Consider the following 6,756-nt stretch of genomic DNA (forward strand, 5'->3'; position numbering starts at 1 on the left):
TTTTGGGAGGCCAAGGCGGGCAGATCACCTGAGACCAGGAGTTTGAGACCAGCCTGGCTAACACTGCCGAACACCGTCTCTACAAAAAATACAAAAATTAGCTGGGGGTGGTGGTGCACACCTGTAATCCCAGCCACTTGGGAGGCTGAAGCATGAGAATCACTTGAACCTGGTAGGTGGAGGTGGAGGTTGCAGTGAACCAAGATCCTGCTACTGCGCTCCAACCTGGACAACAGAGGAAGACTTCTAACAAGTTTCCAGGTGATAGTGATGCTGCAGGTTCATGGACTGCACTGGAGGAGCACTGCTAAAAACTCTTAAATCCTACCAGAAAAAGAGCGCCAAGGCAGATAGAGCACAGTATATGTCTTGTATGTTATTTATTACGTTTTTTTCCCACAGTTTTCACAGATATTTTTATTAAGGTACTTTAATAACATACTGATACTTCTAACATGGTTATATTCAAATCTCCAAAGAGCCCACATTTTACTTACTGAAAAATTGAAGTTTTTTTTTTTCATATTTCCCTTAGAAATTGTGACAAGAGGTCAGCTTCTCCCTTAAAACAGTAGTACTTTTCCTCAGAGACAGTTGGTGTTACGATTCATCATCTTATACCCTCAGTAATTTTAATATCAATTTATGATTTCCAGATTTTCTGTTTAAATGTAGACTTTCTGTGCATTAATAGTTAAAAATGTTCTAGCTTGCCCGGAGCGGTGGCTCAAGCCTGTAATCCCAGCACTTTGGGAGGCCAAGACGGGGGAGGGGGGGACGCGGGGGGAGGGGATCACGAGATCAGGAGATCCAGACCATCCTGGCTAACACGGTGAAACCCCGTCTCTACTAAAAATACAAAAAATTAGCCGGACGAGGTGGCGGGCGCCTGTAGTCACAGCTACTCAGGAGGCTGAGGCAGGAGAATGGCGTAAACCTGGGAGGCGGAGCTTGCAGTGAGCTGAGATCCGGCCACTGCACCCCAGCCTGGGCGACAGAGCGAGACTCCGTCTCAAAAAAAAAAAAAAAAACAGCACTTTGGGAGGCTGAGGCGGGTGGATCACAAGGTCAGGAGATCGAGATCATCCTGGCTAACACAGTGAAACCCCGTCTCTACTAAAAATACAAAAATTTAGCCAGGCGCGGTGGCGGGCGCCTGTAGTCCCAGCTACTCGGGAGGCTGAGGCAGGAGAATGGCGTAAACCCGGGAGGCAGAGCTTGCAGTGAGCCGAGATCCCGCCACTGCACTGAAGCCTGGGCGACAGAGCGAGACTCCGTCTCAAAAAAAAAAAAAATGTTCTAGCTCTTTCCCTTATTGTGTCATCATCTGTCTTAGAAAACTGGGATTTGAAATGAAACAAGCTGAGTTTGGTGATTTTGAGGTTGAGATTCTCCTAATCATGTGGTCTGATAAAAATGTTTATGTGTGTAATTGATTCATTCAGTAAATATATAGTGAGTGTCTATTATGTGCCAGCCACTGTACTGGGTGCTTGAGATTCAGCACCAAGTTGTCTTTAGGAAACTTACATTCCATGTAGGGGAAGCAGAGAGAGAGAGAGATTAGATAATGGTAAGTGCATTGAAAAAAATTAAGCACAGTAAGGGGTGTTGGAGATAGAGAAGAGATTGCTGGGTTTTAAAAAAAAAATTCCCAGCTTTATTGAGGTACAATTGACAAATATTGTATATATTCAAGGTGTACAACATGATGTGTTGATATACATATACATTGTGAAATGATTGCCACAATCAAATTAACGCATCCGTCACTACACGTTTTATGTATGGTGAAGACACTTAAGATCTACTCTCTTAGCAAATTTCAAGGAAATAATACAGTATTATTAACTAAAGTCACCATGCTATACATTGGATCCCCAAAACATATTCATCTTATACCTGAAAGCTTGTACCCCTTGGCCAGCAAGACTGCTGTTTGGATAGGATATGCAGAGAAGACCAACCTGATAAGGTGACATTTGGGCAAGACCTGAAGGGAGCAAACCACACAAATGTTTGAGTGAAGAGCAATCAAGCCCTAAAAAGCAGCTGATCCAAGAATAAAGACATTTGTTATACTAATTCAAACCAGAATCGTAACACCTTAGCCTGATAGTTCTAGCAGAACCTATTTCAGATTCTCTTATCTGTTACAGATGTCTTAAATTCAGTTTTTTTCCCAATATTCTGCCTATGAGACTTTCTTTCCATTCACTTAACTATGTTTTTCCCTGTAAACTGAAAGCAAGGGAACTATTTCCTAAGGACCCACTGTTTTCTGTTGTTGTTTGTTTGTTTGTTTTTTACAAATGGTTGACTTTGAAGAAATAATACCAGAACAAAAGTTTTGTTTTACTAGGGTATCTTTCTGATGTCATTTGTGATTTCCTCTTACTAGGCTGCTGCAGAGAAGATAGTGCAAACCTTAATGGAAAGAAATTCAGAATCACAGGCCCCCTGCCAATACTTAGGAGGGAGAGACTCCCTGATGTCCCAAGCACCCATCTCTAACCAACAAGCTGGAGTTACCTTGTTTCATTTCAAACCCCAGTTTTCCGACAGATGATGACACAATAAGGGAAAGATCTAGAACATGTTTAACTATTAATGCACAGAAAGTCTGCATTTAAGCAGAAAATCTGGAAATACTAAGTTGATATTAAAATTACTGAGGGTGTAAGATGATGAATCGTAACACCAACTGTCTCTGAGGAAAAGTACTACTGTTTTAAGGGAGAAGCTGACCTCTTGTCACAATTTCTAAGGGAAATACGAAAAACACTTCCATTTTTTCAGTAAGTAAAATGTGGGCTCTTTGGAGATTTGAATATAACCATTTTAGAGGTATTATCATTTAATAAAAATATCTGTGAAAACTGTGGGAAAAAAACGTAATAAATAACATACAAGACATATACTGTGCTCTATCTGCCTTGGCCCTCTTTTTCTGGTAGGATTTAAGAGTTTTTAGCAGTGCTCCTCCAGTGCAGTCCATGAACCTGCAGCATCACTATCACCTGGAAACTTGTTAGAAGAGGGCACTCTGACATGGGCTTCCAGCTTCACTTCTTCTTTGGGGTTAAAGTAGTTTTCCTCTTTCAGTTTCCCAAAGATCCGTCCCTGGGCCTAGAGCTGGGCTTCCGGTGGCCGGGTGATGATGACCATCCTTTCGCTGACGTCTGGGCCTTCTGCAGGGGCGATCTTGATGCAGGCTCCAGCGAATCTCACCAGCTGTTTGATGTGTGCCCCCTTCTTCCCGATGATGGCGCCCACAGCTTGGGTAGGATGAAGAGATTCACAGTCTCCTCTTCTGGATAACAGTGATGATGCGAGAACGGGCCAAACTGGTGATGGGGGTGCAGGCTGGAGAAGTATCTGGAGTGGGTATTAACAGCCAACATATCCTTTTCAAAGGCCTCACGCAGCTTCTTCATAATCTCTATCTCAGCACTGGCACAGGCCTCAACTGTGCCCTTCACAGTGGTGGTTCTTTCCGGATTGTATATACTCAAATCTTGCAAAGATGAGATTGCTATCTCGCTCCCTGTTTCATGTTGAATTTTCTTCAAATTCCTGCCTTCTTTTCCAGTCAGTCTTCCAACCAAGCTATTACGGGCCAAGATTTTCAGAGGAATCTCTTCGGCTAGTTTGGTCTCATCTGCCTCTTTCTGCATGATTTCGGGAATCATGTGGCATGCTTCAGAAGTCCCCCCTGGGGTGGCATGGATGGTGACAGGCTTCTCTGCAGCTCCAGAGTTCTCTTTTCTATGGATGTCTACCTGGGACTGGGTCTGCTTAGTGATGTTCTTTATGGTCAAGCCCTCCTTTTCGATGATGGCACCAACAAACTGGGTGGGGACCAGGATCCGCAGTGGGAAATCAATCTGTCTGGCCTGAGAAGCGCCCCCAGGGGCTGGCCTTGCTCCCCGGGAAGAGTGGTCCCCACACTGGGCTCGCTGAGGGGGCGAAGGGGAGCTCACCTCTTCATCCGGGATGTGGGAAATCTTGAAGGAGTAGTTCTCACACTGATGCCCACTTAGCTTCTCCATCACTATTTTTGCTGCTTCTCTTGTTGCATATGTGACGTTGACAATAGCGGTTTCTGTGTCTGTGTTGACTTGTTCCACACTCTCCACTGTTCCATATTGAGCCAAAAGTCCATCCAACACCTCCCACTGCAGGCGAGGAGGGATGTTTCAAATCTGAATTTTCCTGCTCCTTAGCTTTTTAGAGACTGAATCAACTTCCACGATTTTCCCATGCAATTCCACTTTACCCGAGACGGTCTCGATGGCGCAGATGGCCCAGTTCTGGTCGGGGTAGTCCACACAGGCGTGGCCGGACTTGAGCAGGACCTGTCCCGCCAGGGGCAGCTTGCTGTCCCCAAAGAGCTGCCGGAGGTCGTCGGCGGTGACGGCTGGGCTCAGGTTCCCGATGTAAAGCTTGTTCATCATCCATCTCGTCCCCGTTGCCTTGCCTCCTCGGCTGCCCTCGTCTCTCCTCCTCCTCCTCCTCCGCGCCCCTTCCCCGCCCTCCACCTGCCCGCCACCCACCCCCACCCTCAGCCTGGCTCCCCCCACCACTGCAGGCCCAGCCTGCCCAGGGGCAGAGGCCGAGATTGGCATTTTTGAAGAATCCAGGCCAGCTAATATTCTTCAATTTAGCTGTGACTGTTTCCTCATGGTTAGATTAAACATTTTTGGCAGGAATACCATATGGATGACATCTTTCCCTCCCTCCCTCCCAACCTCCCTCCCTCCCTCCCTCCCTCCTTTCCTTCCTTCCTTCCTTCCTTCCTTCCTTCCTTCCTTCCTTCCTTCCTTCCTCCCTTCCTCCCTTCCTTCCTTCCTTCCTTCCCTCCTTCCATCCTGCCTGGCTGCCTGGCTGCCTGCCTGCCTCCCGGGTTCAAGCAATCTTCACGCCTCAGCCTCTCAAGTAGCTGGGACTACATGCTTGCGCCACTACGCCTAGCTAGTTTTTTTTTTGTACTTTTTCTTAGAGACAGAGTTTTGCCATGTTGGCCAGGCTTGTCTGGAACTCCTAGCCTCAAGTGATCCACCTACCTCAGTCTCCTATAGTGCTGGGATTATAAGCCTGAGCCGCGGCGCCTGGCCCAGATAACATCTTTTTTAGTGCATCACATCAGTGCGTGATGATCAGTTTGCATCATCCTTGGTGATATTAAATTTAGTCATTTGGTTAAGGTTGTAGCTGCCAAATCTCTCCGTTGTCAAAGCTTTATTTCCCCCTTAGTATATAGTGATCTGCTGGCTGAATTTGAGATGTTGACAGTTCTGTTTTCCAGCAATCATTCACTCAGTGGTTTTAGTATGATTTGAGCCTTGCCTGAACCACCTACATTGGTTTTAAACTACATTAGTAGTTTAAAAATAGTGATTTTCAGGGTTGGGCACGGTGGCTCATGCCTTTAATCCCAGCACTTTGGGAGGCCGAGGCAGGCAGATCACTTGAGTGCAGGAATTTGAGACCAGCCGGGTCAACATGGTGAAACCCTGTCTCTACTAAAAATACAAAAATTAGTTGGGTTTGGTGGTGCATGCCTGTAATCCCAGCTACTCAGGAGGCTGAGGCAGGAGAGTCGCTTGAACCTGGAAAGCTGAGAGATTGCCCCACTGCACTCCAGCGTGAACAACAGAGCAAGACTTAGTCTCAAAAAACAAAAAAAAATATGATTTTCTGTTTGTAAAATTTCTTGTTTATTTGTGGGTATTATTTATAAAGAAGAGCTATCTTTCCCCTATCTCCGTACCCCATTTGTTTTTATCAATGTGGAGTTTTAAAAATCATTATATTATTGATTTTGGTCATTATTTCCTTTAATGCTCAAATTAACCCATATTTGGTCAGTGGGAGGCCCATCAAGCTGTTTCTCTGACCCTTTGCCATATCCCCATCATTTTTTTTTTTTTTTAGCATAGTTTCATAGTTTCTGGCACAGTAAGATGTTCTATGATTACCTTTTGCTTTATTTGCCTCAGTCCCAGAATCAGCCGTTATCCTAAAGAGCTCCCTGGTTCCTTTTGGTGGGTAATGGCATTCAGAAACTGTGATCTGGGCACAAGATGTGTTCATTGCTACATGAATGCCTTTTGCTTCTAGGCCCTTTTAAGTGAACAGAGCTAGCAGTGAATATTTTTAAGTATATATGTGTATATTTGTATACATATGAAGATTTGATACTTTCTGTAATTCCAATTTAACAATATAGGTTCTTTTTTCCCTCAGTTCATATTTGTATCTCCTTGAGAGCCCTGGTTACTTAGAGTATCAAATGTTTCAAAATGTTTACACATTTGCAGAATACTATAATATGCAAAAGTAGTTTCATAATTGCTACATAAATCCCACCATCAACAATAAATGTATTATGTAATGTTTAAGATTTTTTTGTAATTCTTTTTATCCTTAGGATATTTTGCACTGATCTGTGTTCAGTTAGAGTAGTGAGTTCAAAAATTTTTTGGATTAATTTTTTTTACTGTCTTCTGGGCGGTTTTATTATCTATTTGCTGTATAGATTTATTTATTTATATTAGTATTCAGTTTTAGATGTTTTCTCTCCCATTCATTGTCAAGCTGACTTACACATTAAAAATTAAACATTTACACATTTCAAAACTCCAGCATATAAAATGATATTCTCAAATGTCCCATATTTCCCTATCCCTTCTCTCCTGTTTCCGCTCGTCTCCTGAAGATAATCAGTTTCATTTCTGGGTTATTCTTCCTGTA

The 6,756-nt window shown here is 43.9% G+C and overlaps 1 pseudogene; it reads right to left on the reverse strand.

Annotated features, from left to right (window-relative positions):
* Positions 1–2,970: 2,970 nt before the first annotated feature.
* Positions 2,971–4,643, reverse strand: LOC102117306 (insulin-like growth factor 2 mRNA-binding protein 2 pseudogene; annotated as a pseudogene).
* Positions 4,644–6,756: the final 2,113 nt, after the last annotated feature.

Source organism: Macaca fascicularis, chromosome 1, assembly GCF_037993035.2.
Source record: "Macaca fascicularis isolate 582-1 chromosome 1, T2T-MFA8v1.1".
NCBI lineage: Eukaryota > Metazoa > Chordata > Mammalia > Primates > Cercopithecidae > Macaca > Macaca fascicularis.